The sequence below is a fragment of the Vulpes vulpes genome, chromosome 6 (genome assembly GCF_048418805.1).
Source record: "Vulpes vulpes isolate BD-2025 chromosome 6, VulVul3, whole genome shotgun sequence".
Classification (NCBI taxonomy): domain Eukaryota; kingdom Metazoa; phylum Chordata; class Mammalia; order Carnivora; family Canidae; genus Vulpes; species Vulpes vulpes.
This window is the reverse complement of record NC_132785.1, coordinates 102993541-103010385: the sequence shown is the minus strand read 5'-3', so window position 1 is coordinate 103010385 and position 16845 is coordinate 102993541. Positions and strand designations below refer to the sequence as shown.

Genomic DNA, 16845 nt, shown 5'->3' with positions numbered 1-16845 from the left:
TTAAAAATTCTTCTTCAAGCTTCAGAGGCCATTTTGAAGTGTGCATATTCAAATTCAAATACATTATTTGTAATCCTTGGTGACTGATAGAAATCAACATACAGATGTGCCACAGAACTCTATATGCCCCAGGGTAGAATGAACCCACAAATATCCTATTAATACTCATCTTTTTTATGACTGGTCTCTGAAGTAGGATATGTGCAAGCTGATTTATTGGGGTAAGTGAGAAAGATTAGAAAGTCTATTTAAAAATTGTTTTTTTTACTATAATATGTAAAACACAACACATACACATATATATTTGGGGGTCCCCAATTTTTTTAATAGGCGTATGCAATCAGACTTTAACACACAGTTCAAGTTCACAGTTGCTGTTTACAAAATATATGATATAATGTGATGGGGCTTGTGTAAATTCACCCTAATTCTGCTTTATGCAATACCACAGGGTGAGGAGTACTAATATTTCACATTTGAAAACTCACAAAGAAAAAAATGATGCAATGTTTATTTCTTTCTTTCTAAGGATTTTATTTTTTAAAGTAACCTCCACACCCAATGTCTACAACCCTGAGATCAAGAGAGCCAGGCACCCCTACAAATACTTTTAATAAAATTAATCACTCCTAATTTTTCCTTTTTTCAACAAACAAATCTCAGGAAAATAAGAAGAGACAACTACTTTGTTAACATGAAAATACTTTTTTTATCTTAAATAAAAAGCCAAAGCTATTCTTTTTTTTTTCTTGTTTTTTTATTTATTTGAGAGAGGGGGTGGGGGGAGTAAGCACGATCTGGTCCAGGGGAGGAAGGAAAGGGAGAAGCAGACTCCCTTCCGAGCAGGGAGCCCAACATAGGGCTTGGTCCTAGGACCCCGGGATCATGACCTGAGCTGAAAGGCAGACAGATGCTCAACCACTGAGCCACCCAGGTGCCCCACCAAAACTATTCTTAATTGCACAACATTAGATGCATTCTCATTAAATGCAGAGATAAAATAAGGATGCCAGCTATTATTTTTACTATGTAGTTTTATTCTGTAATAATCATTTTTGAAGTTTCTTCTGATGCAGTAACACATGATAAGGCAATAGGAGGTAAAACTCTTGGAAGTGAGAGAAATAAAATTAAGCTACAGTAAAATACATTAATGTAAGATACGTGAATAATTACCAACAAGGAAAGCAAATTATGTCAAAATCCTCCAATGATCTGAGAATAGATAGAAGTTCCTTTATATTTAGAATTTTAATGTTGAAAGAAATCCTAAATATACATCTGACCTACAGAAGATGCTCAATAAATATTTGTTGAATGCATGAATGATTAAATGACATAAATAAGGTCACTTTTAAGAAAAATGGATTTTGCTTTATGTATGAAATTAAGAGTTGCCACAAATCACTGGGGAGGGAAGTATATTATTTTTTTTTAATTGGAGTTCGATTTGCCAATATATAGCATAACACCCAGTGCTCATCCCATCAAGTGCCCCCCTCACTCCCCGTCACCCAGTGAAGGGAAGAATTTTATTCAGCAAATAGAGCTGAGACAAATTAAAGATTTGAGAGAAAAATTAATTTAGAAACTCATTGCACAACATTTCCAAATAAACTCCACATGGTTTAGAGAGTTATTATTTTTTAAAGATTTTATTTATTCATTCGTGAGAGACACAGAGAAAGAGGCAGAGACATAGGCAGAGGGAGAAGCAGGCTCCCCTTGGGGACCTCCATGTGGGACTTGATCCCAAGACCCCAGGATCATGACCTGAGCTGAAGGCAGATGCTCAACCACTGAGACACCAAGGCGTCCTAGTTTAGAGAGTTAAATGCAAAAAAACAAAATAAAACAAAACAAAACAATAAAAAGAACCCATACAGATACATAGATGGAAATATAGGTGAATAGATAGATACATCTAATCTCTCAATGAGGAGAGACTGTAGACCAAGAGAAAGTAAGACTGATGAAAGAATTGGAAATTTGATTAGATGTAATGTTTAGTGCCTTTACTTTGGAAAGTAATAGAAACTTAATTTAAAAAGCAAACAACATGCCGAGAGTAGTATTTGCAACAAAATGGGAAACACATAAGGTTATTATCTTAGAAGAGTCCATGTAGTCTGATAAGAAAAACAAAAATATAAACCAAGTCAAGAGCACGTTGTTAACATAAAAGGAAATGTTAAAAACTAGCCTCTGGAAAGGAAGGGTGAATTTCATTGATAATCAAACCTTTTTGAATGATCATTTTTTATCTATCAAAAAAGCAAAGTTTTATTTTTTCCTTTAAATGTTATTTAAATAAATGTTTTTTATTACTATTAAATAGTAATAATAAATGTTATTTTATTACTATTTTATTTTTTATTTAAATTCAAATTAGTTAACATATAGTGTAGTATTGGTTTCGGGAGTAGAATTTAGTGATATAACCTCCAGTGCTCACTACAAGTGCCCTCCTTAATGTCCATCATCCAGTTACTCCATCCCCCACCCTCCTCCCCTCCAGCAACCCTATTTCTTCTCTATAGTTGAGTCATTTATAGTTTGCCTCTCTTTCTGTTTTAATCTTATTTTTCCTTCCCTTCTCCTATGTTCATCTGTTTTGTTTCTTAAATTCCACATATGAGTGAAATCATACATTTGTCTTTCTCTAACTTATTTCGCTTAGCATGATATACTCTAGTTCTATCCACATTGTTGAAATAACTCAAAGCTGCCACTTTTGTAAGGAAACAGGAATTTTCATTCACTCTTGGGGGAGAGGAAGCTGGCAGTATTTTACTGAAAAGATTTTAGGCCATCGGCATCCAAAACCTTGAAAATTCTCATCAACTTTGATCCATTAATCCCACTCCTGGGAATTCTACCTATGGTAAGGTTGCAAGATTTAGTAAATAAAAATATTTAGGACACCCAGTTAAATTTGAATTCCAGGCATACAGTGAATACTTTTTAAGGATATGTTTGCTCCTGACAATATTTAGGGCAACTTACACTATAAAATTATCCATTGTTTATCTGAAATTCAAATTTAACTGGGCATCCTGTATTTTACCTGTCAATCTTTGCTTATGAAAATCATTTAAAATGCAGCAAAGAATTATGCACAAATCTTTGTTGTAATTTTATTTTTAACAGCAAAAATACTGAGAGAAAAGAATCCTAAATTTTCAACAATAGGAGAATGGGAGAGGGGTCTGTGTCCGAAGTTTTTAATGATAATACTTACAATAGAAGGTAAACTTAAAAAAAAAAAAACAGGCACCCACACTCTTTAGGATGCTACTATCAAAAAACTCCAGAAAATAACAAGCACTGGGAAGGATGTGGAGAAGAAATTGGAACCCTGTGCATGGTTGGTAGGAATGTAAATCAGTACAGCCAATGTAAGAGACAGTATAGCAGCTCCATAAAAAATCAAAAATAGAATTACAGTGTGATCCAGCAACTTCACTTCTGGGTATATCCCCAAAAGAACTGAAAGCAGAATCTCGAGGAGATTATTTGTACACCCATGTTGTTGCAGCATTATTCACAACAGCGAAAACATGAAAGCAGCCCAAGCACCTATTGACGGATGAATGGATAAGCAAAATGTGGTATCTACCTACAATGGAATATCATTCAGGCTTAGAAAGGAAGGCAATTCCGACACACACTACAACACGAATGAACCATGAGGACATGAAGCTAAATGAAATAAGGCAGTCACAAAAAGACAAGTACTGTATGATTCTACTTACAGGAGATACTGAGAGTAGAATCCTGTGATGGACCTCAGAAGGGCAGCTGCCAGGGTCTGGGGCAGGAGGGAAGGGGGAGTTCAAGTTCAACAGGGATAGAGTCCCAGTTTTGCCAGATGACAAAGAGGTCTGGAGCTGGATGGTGGCGACGGTTGCACAATGTGAATACACTTAATGTCACTCAACTGCACACTTAAACATAGTTTAGATGGTAAATTTTAGTGTATTTTACCACAGTAAAAAAAAAAAAAATTAAAAACTAAACAAGTGAGGCCAAAGCTAATGATCCCAAACAATAAAACAATATGCTCAGGAGAGGAACACAAGATGTCAACAGTGGCCCTCCCTAAGTGCTGACATTATGGGTTATTTTTATTCTCTTCTCTGTGCAGTTCTGTTTTCCCTAATTCTGCACCATTAACACATAATTTTTTTTTTTTTAAGCGGGTGACGGGTGGCAGGGGATTGGTAAAACCAATTAAGAAAAGTAAAATAAAATAAAACCAATTCAGGGTCTGATCAGAGCCTACACTGCCAAGCTTGAGGACACATCTATGAGGGTCTAAAGGCAGATTCCTGCAGTGAGCTGGGAAATACCCTGGAGGCAACCTATTCTCCCTCTTTGGAGAGTGATTCCTGAAGCAAGCCAACTCTTAGGGTGGTCTGTGGGCTTCAGAAAGTAGTAGGGAAACCTGTTTCCAGGCAGGGCCTCAGGAGGGCCTCCAGACCTCAGAGATGGGCTGTAGATGGCTCTTAGACGGTCTCACAGAGAAAGATTCTGGAGGTTCCTCATGGAGGGGGGCATGCAGAGAAGTGGTAGAGAGAGGTAGGTCTTGTAGACATGTGACCAGGGACGAGCCCCATAGCAAGTGTCCTGGGCCACAGCACCCCCTCCCGAAGACTGTAGGGGCAACCTCCGTGTTTAAGCATCCAGTTGATGCTCATTGCATGAATTATCATGGGCAGGTAAATGCTTGTTGCATGAATTAAGATGCCACAATGCCCAGGGCAAGCCTGAAGCAAGGCCCAGGAAAAGGAAGGGAGAAGGGGAGGTATGGGACACAGGAGGAGGGAACAGGTGACCGAGTGCCCCCATAACAAAGAGTAGGCACCCCTGGGGAGAGGCTGGGGACCAACCCTGGGAGAGGCAGAGTCCAAAATGGAAGCTGAGAGATGCTGGCTTACTGATTCCAGCACCTTCTCCCATCCCAAGAGGCTTTGCCTCCTTTCCATCTCAGTTGTTCTCCTCTGGGAGCCTGTGGCTCTGCAGGGAGTCGGGCAGCTGCAACCTGAGGCTGTTGTGTTTGAGGCGCAGCCTTCGAGGAGGGGTGGGTGACCCTCCCAGACCTTCCCGAAAAGGGGAAGACACAGGACTGGTCTGGTTTCTTTCCTGGCATGTGTTTAGCGTTAATGGTATTTTCCGTGAGTTATGTGTTCTGAACACGTCTGCCCCTTCCGCAGAGGAGCAGGATAAAAGGAAGTGATACAGGCAGACCTCATTTTATTGCGCTTCACTTTATCGTGCTTTGCAGATACCATGTTTTTTTACAGACTGAAGTTTCGAGACTTCAGTGGAGGAAGTAACTGCAGATGTGGTGGAAATAGCAGGAGAGTTAGAACGAGAAGTGGGGCCTGAAGGTGGGACTGGACGGCTGTGATCTCATGATCAAACTTTAACTGATGAGGAGCTGCTTCCTACGGGGGAGCAAAGACAGTGGTTTCTTGATGTGGGATCGACTCCCGGTGACGATGCTGTCAAGACTGTTGAACTGACCGCAGAGGATTTAGAATATGATATAAAGCTAGTTGATAAAGCAGGGTTTGAGAGCATTGACTCCAATTTTGGAAGAAGTAAAATGCCATCAAACAGCATCGCACGTCACAGAGAAATCATTCAGTGGGGGTGGCGGGTGGGACAGCATGGGGGGGGGGAACGTCAACTGATGGGGTGAACTCCATCTCTGTCTTATTTTAAGAAACTGTCACAGCCACCCTAACAGTCAGCAGCCATCAACATGGAGGCAGGACCTTCCACCTGTAAAAAGATTCAGAACCCTGAAAGTTCAGATGATGCTTAGCATTTTTTAGCCACAAAGCATTTTTAAATTAAGGTATATACATTTTTTATAAAGACATGATACTATTGCACATCTAATAGACTACAGGATAGTGTAAACATAACTTTCATATGCTCTGGGAAACCGAGAAACATTTGATTTGCTTTATGGCAACATTTACTTTATTGCAGTGGTCTGGAAGGGACCCGAGGTGTGCCTGTGAAGGGCAGAGGAGGAGAGCCATTCCACCTGCAACCACGTCTTCACTTCCCTCTTCTAATGAGGAAATAGAATGGCTTGACTCAAGTACTTGCTTATTTTATAGGGATCTGGTTTAGGCTTTATTCCCTTGCTGTTTCTGTCCTCCGATGGGACCCACCCCCCTTCTCCCTGTAGCACCTGAAGCAGAGTTGACAATGAAGGTGGCAATCATTCATAGCCACGGCAGCCACATACACCCAACTGACTTCTGCTGGACACTTCTCTCTGGTGCCCCCCAAGGAGCCTCGGACCCATCATTTCCCAAACAGAACTCCTCATCTCCCCCTCAGCCTTGCAACGCTTTGGCCTCAGTGGCCAGAGGAGGCATTGCCCCCCGGCTAAGGGGAGGGAGGCAGGAATCCTCATCCCCTCAATATTTCTGGATTGGTGACATGGTCAGGGCCTCTGGCTTTGTGTGAGATCACACAAGACCATTATCCGCTTCCTGCTTAAAGCTCTCTCCGGTCCCCACTGGCCAGTCCCCACGCTCACGGTCCTGCCGACACTTCCCAACACTTCCCGTCACATCGCCCACCCGTTCTACTACAATGTTATGGTCAGAGACACTAAACTCGGAGATGCCCGCCTTACCGGCATCTCAGCCCCTGCTCCGACACACACACACGTGGGGGTGGTGTTCCCCACTGCTCCTTTGCTCCTAGGAATGCCTCGGTCTCTGCACTTACCACACTGTAGGAGGATCTGCTGGTGTGTCTGTCAGCCCTATCTACAGTAAGCTTCCCTTCTAGGGAGCAGTCATTTTGTCTGGGTCCTTTGACTATCCAACACCCCCATGAGGTGCCTGACCCTCAGTAAATGAGCAATAAATGTTTGCTGCACAAATTACCGAGGATCGACACCAAGTGGATTACTGCTCACTCTTATAACACAGGTGGCAAGTAGGTCCCGGTATGCCCATTTCACAGATGGGGAAACTGAAGCTCAGAGAGGTTACATTTGCTCAAGGTTAAGGTGGCTTTTCTGGATTTGAACCCAGATCTTCTGACTCCAAACCCATATTCCCGCCGCCGCACCACAGAGAGGTTACCAGGCAGTCATGGGATGTGCTTATGGAAGGTGCTAGGGAATCATTGCTGGCTGCTTCCCAAAGCCTTGAAAGCTGGCCCAGCCCCACTTCTCCTTAGGCCTTGTGGGACTTAAACTGAAGGGCTCCTTCTCAGTCCCCCTTCCTTGTAGTCTTTGTAGGACTGATGGATTCTTTCTCTTTTCTAAGCTGCCTCTTTTTGCTTTCCTTCCTTGGCTCCTCCTCTTCCTCCCTCCTAAATGTGGATGGACACTCTCCCTGCTCCCCATTTGCACTTCTGTTGCCAACACACTCCATCAGATTTTGGTCCCTGTCCGTGTTTTGGGGCAGAGATGACCACCAGATTGTCATGCCCCCCAGAGACAGACGGCCAGCAGGGGGGCTACCAGAGGGCCGGGTCCCCTGCATGTGGGTGGGGCCAAGTGGCTGAGGTCTGGCCAATGGAATGTCTGGCTCACAAAAACCACCTATGAGATCCTCTACCTTCTCCTAGCCAGATGGATATCCATCTATTGAAGGGTGAGCCTCCCTCAGTCAGGATCCTTGAAATACTGTAGGAGCAGAGCTCCACAAGTCGGGCTTATGTGAGCAAGAAAAAAACTTCTACTATGTATCTCAGGTTGGGGAGTGTGTTGCAGTAGCTAGCAAGGCTCTACTAAGATCCCTAACTGAACTTCGTGTTCCTGGGCTCTCCCCACCCCGGGAGCCTCCTCATTCCACTCTGCCCTATACCCCATTGCTAATCTAATCTTCCTTCAATCCATCTGGGTCGTGTCCCTACCTTGCCCTCGAATGTTCAGTGACTGCCCCTCACCCACAGACACAAGGACAAGCTTCTGGAAATGGCCTGGAGACCTCAAGCCACCTGCTCCCTCTCCTTACATTCATTGTGAAATCAGAATGCCCAGAGCTGCCCAAATGTATCCTGCCCACGCTCATGTTTTCTCTCCATCTTTGTCAAGATCCCTCATCGCGGATCCTTCCTTCTCCAAGATGAACTTTTTGGGTTGTCCATCCATACAGACCGAGGAACACCCACCATCCTCCAACTGCGTGTCACCCAGGGCCCTCTGTCACTGTGCTGCCCTAGAGGTGTGTGTGCCCCCTCCCGCTGGACTGTCGGCTCCCTGAACACAAGCCTGGGTCCCCCATTATTACCACCGGGGCCCCCTCTCTCTCCTCCAACAAGCTTCCATAGTTCTTCCTTGAGGGTGAGGCCAGGGGATTGCAGAGTGTCCATGGCCAGCTCATCCATCTCCCTCCTCCCAACACACTCACGGGGCTAGCTGTGTGACCTTTTGCATCTGTGGATTCCTCTCTCTCTCTCTCTTTCTTTCTTTCTTTTTTTTTTCAAACACAGGGTCTTGGAGCTCGCCTGGAGGCCCAGCCCGGGGAAGGAGTTGTCTGTTCAGTTATATTTAGGCTAGCAGAGACATCGATCTAAGGCTCTTTAAAAATAAAGTCTTATTTCAGCTGGATCCCCGAGCACGTCCCCACCCTCTCCTAACGAGAAGCCGGTCACCTCCTCTGGGTCCCCATGTCAATCCCAGACCTTTCACGTGGCCCACACATGTGTGAACGTGTGGGAGACGTCAGTGAGCCCTTGCCATCCCTGGCCACGCTCAGAGGAGGATTTCTCTCCTCTTCTGGGTCTTCTTTTGCTGGGGCCTTTCTCTCCTCCCGGTCCTGGGGATCTTGTGACCCTCTTCAAGCCCTCTTCCCTCCTCAGGTAGCCACAAGCAAACCTCATGAATGGAGAAAATCCTGCCTCATCCAGAGCCCCTCCGTCCCTCCTTGCCCACGGGGCCGCTGCCTTGGTGGCCATGGGAAGAAGCAAACAGAAGACCAGAGACTGAAGCAGAAAGTGGGGTTTGCAGTTAGTCAGAATGTGGGAGGGGGGCCTCGGAACGAACACTCCCCGGGGGTGGCCTGTGTGTGTGTGCACGCGTGTGAGTGTGCACACGTGTGGGGAGCATACCGGCGGTGCATGTGAGGCCGCGCATGGGAATGCTGGGGCCGACCCTTCCTACTCCTTGACTTGGCTACCGCAGCCCTGGTCCTTTTCCATCCCCACTGATGAAACACTTCTTTATGTCTTATTCACATCCTGTCTTGACTACCACAATTGTCTCCTTGCCGGGCCCACATGTCTCTCATCACCAATGGGATCCAAATGTTGCTGACAAAATAATCTCCCTGCCTTTGTGCTGCAATCACATTCCTCCACTTTTCCAAAGTTTTCTCTGTCTCCCATTACTGGGCGAATCGCACACACAGACCACCACCTCTCTCTGCCTCTTCGTTCCTTCGCCCTGCACCCCACCCCTCTGGGCGCGCCTCCACTCCCATGCCTCTCTCTGCCTTTCCACAGGCTCCTTTTCATCTTCTTGCCATTCCTGAGCTCATGGCTCTTTGGAGCCCTGTGCTGTGTTCCTGGCACAAGCTCCAGCACTGTATTCAGTCAGCAAATGTTTATTAAGAGTGACAGGCACTCTTCTAGGCACTGGAGTGAAGCAAGAAACAAAACTGAGGACAGCAGTCGGCAGAGAAAAATCGAATGGCCTGTCAGGAACTGTAAGCACTAGGAAGGAAACAAGAGCAGAGAGGGCCAGCGAGCTGTTTTGGCCCAGGGTGGTTGGGAAGGCCTCCCCCAGGAAACCTGGATCCTGCTCCCCACCTTTCTTCCATTTGGGGCTGAGGACTGGCCTAACATCCTCCTGCTTGGCCAGACACCTCCCCTCCCATCCTTCTCTTTGTTTGGAACGTGTTTATCTTGATCTTGAGAGTAGGGGAGGCACCGGGCATAACTGCTGCAGCAGGAGACCTGCCGCATCACTGACTCACGGAAGACTCACCATGGGGAGAAGGAACCAAGCACACACACAAATCACTAACACAGACCCAGTCCTCTTCCATTGCCCTGTCCAGAACGCACAGTCATGTAAATCTGGTGTCTGAATGACTAGCGGGAGATCTGTCCGAGTGTCCCACACTGTCCGAGCGGTTCCTCCCCTTTCCTGGAATCAGGGAGCATCACTGGCATCCATGGCCCGAATCTGGCTCTGTCTACTGCAGCCAGGCCTTCCCCTCTTCAGAGAGCCCACAACACGGCTGCTCGATGCTCATCGGGTACCACCTTCAGCTTTAAACAGCCTATGGGAAAGGCTTCAAGGAACAATTTTATTAGCAAGTGAAATGACTAACACAATTGCTAGCAGTTTTTAAAATTTTATTTTTCATTTTTTAAAAAAGATTTTATTATTTATTCATGAGAGACACAGAGGGGGTGGGCAGAGACAGACAGAGGGAGAAGCAGGGTCCCCAGGGGGAGCCCGATGTGGGACTCGATCCCAGGACCCTGGGATCCCTCCCTGAGCCAAAGGCAGACGCTCAACCCCTAAGCTACCCAGGCATCCCTGCTAGAAGTTTTTAACAAAATTGTCATCTATGTGTGTTTTCCTTCCTGGGAGTGGAAAGGCTGGGAGGGGTAGGAGATGAAATCTGGCTCTCTATTTAGACTGGGAACAAAGTTATGGACTGCTCATCTTTTCACAGAGGCTCTAGGGCAGCCAACTCGCTAGTGGTAGTCATGCTGCCCATAACATTCATCCCGGCCCCAGGTTTCTTAGCATGATCTAGCTGGATCCTAGCATGATCTAGCTGGATCCTCCCCAAGCAATACCTCAGCCACCAGCCTCAGCAGGCTATGCACAACTGGGATGTGGCTAGTCTGAATGGATGCATGTTGCAAGCTGTAAAACACCTACCAGATTTTGAAGATTAAGTACAAAAAAGCAAACACGAAATACCTCACAAATAATTTTTATGTTGATTACATGTTGAAATGATATTTTGAGGCTAAATAAAAATATCATTATAGTAAATAAATATTGTCTAATTAATAATACTTATGAATGAAATGTACTGTTAAAATTAATTTCACCTGTTCATTTTTACCTTTTTCTTTTTTAAGGATTTTATTTTTAAGTCATCTCTAGACCTGACGTGGGACTCAAACTTACAACCCCAAGATCAAGAGTCGTATGCTCCACTGATTGAGCAGCTAGGCACCCCCATTTTTATCTTTTCAATGTGGCTATTACAAAATATAAAATTGCAGATGGACTTGTCTTTGTGGCCTGCATTACTTTTGTATCGAAAAGCGCTGCTCTTGTATCACATCTTTGCTTTTTAGAACACTGTTTATGGCAGTTATGCTTTGTTCTACAGCAATCCTACACAGAACTCCACTCTGCAAAGCACCTAACAGTGGAGCTGCCCAGGTGGAAGAGAGGGATATTTGTGGGGAGAGGAGGTTGGGGTTGCAGGGAGGGGGCTGAGAGTGTGGGAGGAGCCCTATCCATTCTCAGAACCTGGTCTGGCTCACTTATTATTGGTTTGGGTTCTCTGTTCATTTGCAAAGGGGAGTGGGGTAAAATACTCACTTGGAGGAGGCCCCCATTCAATCACCCTAAGTGGAATCTGATCGTTATCTTGGGATAAACATTCCAAATGGAAGGTGAGTGCTGGGAGATTAGGAAGATAAGGAAACCATATGGCCCTGTCAGGAGGCTCCCAAGACCTTATTCTTGAAAGGATTAATGAATCCAAGGTGGGGGTGGTCATCTCGGTGCTGTTTTTTGAGAAGGGAGAAGTCCCAAAGCCCCAAAAAGGGATGTGGACTGTCTGGAGGAGGAGGACTAGAACTCAGGACCCATTCTTGCCTTTCCTGGGTGCTCTGCCCCTCTGCGCTCTGTCCCACCCCTTTACAACACAGCCTTTCTAAACCACATTTAGAACTCAGGCCTGCAGGTGTTGGCTTTTGGGATCTGGATCCCTCACTGCCTTGTCTAGCAGAATTTCCAGAGATTCTACTTCTGTCCCCCTAGCCCCCAGCCGCCCCCACTGGCCATTGGCGGACGTCACGGTGGGTACAGAGGGGGAGAGGGTCTCTCTGGGCAGGCCTTGGGGTTGCCCGGGGCCACATGGTGGGGCAGAGAATCACCAGCTGTGGGGGAGGGCAGGTAATATGAGCCCCAGAGAAAGGGATCTGGGGCTGAGGGGAGGGGGAGGTGGAGGCTACGGGCTTTTGAGCACGTTCTCTCCTCCCCTATGTCACAAGGCACTTCATCCTTCATTCCTCTGGCACTGCCTGTCTTGCACAGCTGTTCTCAGACCCACAACTGGAGACTGTCAAAGGTATCGGATTAGGTGCAAAAGTGGGTGCTCAAAGCAGGGTGGCTTCAGGATGGTGTGATAGAGTCACCAGTGGATCAATAAGAATAATACAAAAAAATAACCAATATTTACTGAGGGCTCATTTTATGCCACTGCCTATCTCGATTACCTTGTTAAAATCACAATGGCTCTACAAGGCGGGTGTCATTCTGCCAAGAAGGAAATGGAGGCTCAGAGAGGCTGAGTCACTTGCCCAAGGTTGCACAGCTATTAAGAGCTGGAGCCAGGAGTCAAACCCGAGAGGCTGGACTGCAGGCCCCAAGTTCTTGATGCAGCCAGGGGCCCAGCACACAATTATTCCCATCAGACCCCATCAGCCTTGGTCAGTGACAAGCATTTAGGAGAGAGACTCCTGCTCGGATCTTGGACAGCCCCAAGGTAACCAGCATGGGCCGTGGTGTCTGGTTGCCAAGCCAGTGAGCCTGGGTGGTCACACTTTGCTTGGGAGGGGGGGGGGGCCAAGCCCACTGTTGTCCAAATAGCCCTGGCCAGGAAGAGGTCACCCCATCACCCCCTACCCCCAGCACGGTCACATCTTAGGGAGAGGTGGGAACAACAGAGGGCAGCAGGGGTCCCACAGAGTTCCAGCCATAGGCTTCCCTGCTTCAGGCTGGCCCTGGCCGATGGCCTGGTTTTGGGGCTTTTCTGTGCTCCGAGCACAACTAAACATTTGGAGCAAAACAAGAAAGCGAACAATAGACGTTTGTGGGTTAGAGGACAGGACCGACTTTCCCCTGGGACTCAGCACTGTTCATAAACCGCCCCAGCTGCACTCTCACGCTGGGGATGTCACTGGAGCGTCCTTGAATCACAGCCTTGTCCTCACTGGGGGCCGGCCACTGGCTCCTTTTATATATCTTTAGGGGATGCAAATGCTGGTGGGGCAGCCGGCTGCTCTGGGGGAAGGCATGTTTTCCTGCCTGAATTTTGGGAAATCACACAGAAAAGAGGCATCCGAGCCTGGCATTGTGGCCCTGCCAAGTCATCCCCTGACAGACGTGTTCTGATCAGAGCTGTTTGCCCCACAGGAAAAGAATCAGCTTTCTATCAAGTGGACTCTGGGCACCACCCCAGAGAGCTCAAGCTCCAGAGGACCTGGAGAGTAAGTGGAACTCACTAGTGCTGAGAGCAGTTCAGCCAGCCAACGGTGGTGGCGGCGCCCTCAGGAAGGGGCCGGTGGGGCATCGAGCTGGGTGGGGTGGGAGGCTGGCCAGTGGTGGTGGGCTTCTTTGAGCTGATCCTCCTTAGGCTGCTCAGACCATTGTCATAGTCAAGGGCAGCAGGGCAGGGTGTGTTAGGCCAAGAAAAAGCCAGTGGGTAGAAGGGCACAAACCTGAGCTGGGACCCCTTCTCGTTCAGAGCTGACCCAGTGATGCCTGCTGAGGCCCAACCAGGCTAAATCCCCGGATCGAGTGCTCCCACATCTGTCCCCAGGACCCCCAGACAACAGAGAGGGCCTGACATGGAGTGTCCCCGCCCGGATGGCATCCCTGGAAAAGGCTGGAGTGTTTCTAAAGAGGCTGTTCAGACATCACATCACAGTCCCAGACGGCCGAGAGGTTCTTGCACTCACTTGGCTGCCCTCCCTGGGAAATGCTTTGGATCAGACAGCACTTCTGGGTTGTTTTTGCCTGAGGAAAGTGGTAAGAATTCAGCAAGAATCCCATGGTTGAAGGAAAAGTCAGTGGATTTACTTAGCAAAAGCATGCGTCGAGAACCGTCCAGGAGGTAAGCAGGGTGGCGCTGCAGGCCTGGAACTGCAGACACTAGTGTGGGCAGGAAGGCCTCCAGATGAGGGCACCTTGGGAGCAGACCAAGAGGAATCCAGAGACAAATGGTTTGGCTTCTGGAGCATAAAGAAAGGGTTTTTCAGTGTCTAAGAAGTTTAAAATGCCAGTGCCAGGTCACCCCGGTGAGCTTTGATAGACCATCTCGTCCTACACAGTTCTTCCTGTGGGCCTCGTGCTCCCTGTGACCCTCGGCCATTTGGCAGACACCTACTGAGGGCCCCGGGCATGCGTGCTGAGGATGTGAGAGACGCACAAGAAATCTTGCCCTCAAAGCTCTTGCAGGCAAGCCAGCTGTGGTTACATGGTGTGGAAAGAGCACAGGTGGAGGGTGGGCAGAGAGTGCACAGTGGCAGTGCAGAAGCGTGGGCCTGGGGATGCAGAAGCTAGAGCTGAGTCTTCCAGAATGAGCCAGGAGTTGGCCAGGCAGTCTGAGAGGAAGGACAGCTAATCCAGGCAGAGGGCACAGACTGTGCAAAGGCTGAGAGGGAAGCATGCCCCCTCCCCACCCCTAGAGACAGCTGGAACAATGGCTCTGAAGGGAGCGGGTGCCCAAGAAGAAAAGACCAGCCCCACATTCTTTGCTTTGACGCTCATGATTTTCTGTCAGCTGGGTACAGGCGAGCTGTGAAAACTCCCTGGCACAAGGGCCTCAGCTGAGTTCGGTTCTGTCCCTTTTAGCACATTGATTAAAGGCCTTATCCCAGGCTTTGGTGCTGGAGTGACCCCCACAGAGAATGTGTCTATGGGACACTCATTCCTTTCAAACCTAATGCTTTCCTGAAAATTCACTGGTCTCATGTGTAAGAGGCAAAGAGTACACTTGAAAGCTATAAGGCAGGGTTCCCTTCCCGGGGGCTGAACAATATTATTACTGTATTTTCTTGATTTCTTGTCTTGTCTTGATTTCTTGACTTCCCAACTCACAACATCGCCCTCACCCCTGCCCTGAAAACTGTCATTAAGTCAATACAGCTGTAGAACTGAAGGAATGTGGTAAAGTCCCAATCACATCTCACCTTAGGTACAATCTTTGACCATGTTAGGTCCAGAATATCATATATGCTCTCTAACGTATTCTTCTTCACAATCGAACGCACAGGCGACTGGCTTAAATCCAGGGAGCATCTGACTGAGGCCATGTATTCCCCAACTTTCGGCGGACCTAATGATTTCCATCTTTGTCTCAATCACGTTAAGTTTATGAGGCCTGCCCTTCTTATCACCAGCATCAGCACTTTATTTTCCCATTTTCCACTCATTCTTATAAAATAACAAGGTCCAAATGCAATAACATATGCAAATACTTGCACAAACACTGCTGAACAGTCAAAAGGTGATGCTGCTGAAACCAAACACTTGGCCACCAGGCAGCATTCCCATGTGATGGCTTGAAATGTGAGTTCATCTGCCAACCCTGGAGAGCTTCAAATCAGTGGATGGCTGGTGCAAGGAAGGGGTCGCAGTGGTGGTGGTGCTGTAGGTCAAGGTGGGATATATGGTAAAGGAGGGTGGGCCAAAGTGAAAGGTACAAGCTAGAGGTCATCTACAGTGATCCCACCCTCTGAAGCTCACTGGGATATAAATCCTGCCACAACCTCCCCAGACACAGGGGCACTGCCATGCAATGGCACTGTTGGTGATGGCTTTTCTCCAAGCAGGCTGTATTGTATCACAGAAATGCTCCAGTATCCCTTCTAACATCTCCGAGTCTGCAGGGGTGTGTGTGAGGGAAGAGGGGTTGTAGGGACCACCACCTTATTTTCGTATTCTGCACACTCATCACAGACAGAAGTCAGTTCTAGGGAACACTTTCCCAAACAACTCAGCTGCAGGTTGATCTGCAGGCAGGGGGCCTGGGGGGCCGTTATCATTTCCAGAGATAGGGGGCTCACTGGCCAACAGAGTGGTGAAAGGACACTTAATGCTGCTTGAAGAAATTCCTAAGAAGACCAAAGAGTGCCTGGAAACAGACAGCCAGGATTTCTCTGACACTCAGCAACCCTGGCAGCCAATCGTGACTGGGTCTCTAAGCTTGTAGCTAGTGTGTATCTGAGGGATATACTGAGCAGAGGCTCTTCATCTCTCCACAGGGCTGTGTGAATACCAAGAACCTTTCCTCAAAGCTTTAGGCTCTTGACTCAGAATCCTCTACGTGGGACGGATTTGTGAGGAAGCTGTGGGTGAAAACCTGGTCTTTATTCCACGCCTAAGTAGCAAGCACATCAGAAGAGAAAGAATCCAACTGTGGACATGGGAGACCTGGTCTCCAGGCCCACCTCAGCCCTGTCTTTCTGAGTGGTTGTGGCCAGGCTTCCTCATTTGCAAAATAAGAAGGTTGGTCTGTATGAGCTCTCAGCTCCAATGCTTACAGCATTGGTGAGTTGAGACAACATGTGACATGTGCGTCAAAGTGTGACTTAAAAAAAAAATACATCTCTGAAAATATTTATGGTCTTCATGACTAGAAATGTGACCAAGGCAATAACAAATCATGAGGGAGGATTTAGGGGCTCTCAGTCCGGCCTAGAACAACCACAACAAAACTACCAAATCCTTTACTTCTGAATCAAATCCTCCCAAGCCAGTTCTTCCTCTTTCACCTGCCCTGGGTGGAAGGGTCACAATTTCCCTTCAAGATTCTAAGAGGTATGGGGGCTTTGGTCACAAGTGAAAGTAAAAAAAAAAAAAAAGAAAGAAAG

At 47.1% G+C, this 16845-nt stretch overlaps 1 long non-coding RNA gene across 1 annotated transcript; it reads left to right on the top strand.

Moving 5' to 3' along the window:
* Positions 1-13161: 13161 nt before the first annotated feature.
* On the top strand, positions 13162-16593 carry LOC112927199 (uncharacterized). The gene is made up of 3 exons (XR_003236474.2): positions 13162-13458; positions 13716-14084; positions 16237-16593. It is a non-coding gene; the product is annotated as an uncharacterized lncRNA (long non-coding RNA).
* The last annotated feature ends 252 nt before the right edge of the window (positions 16594-16845 follow it).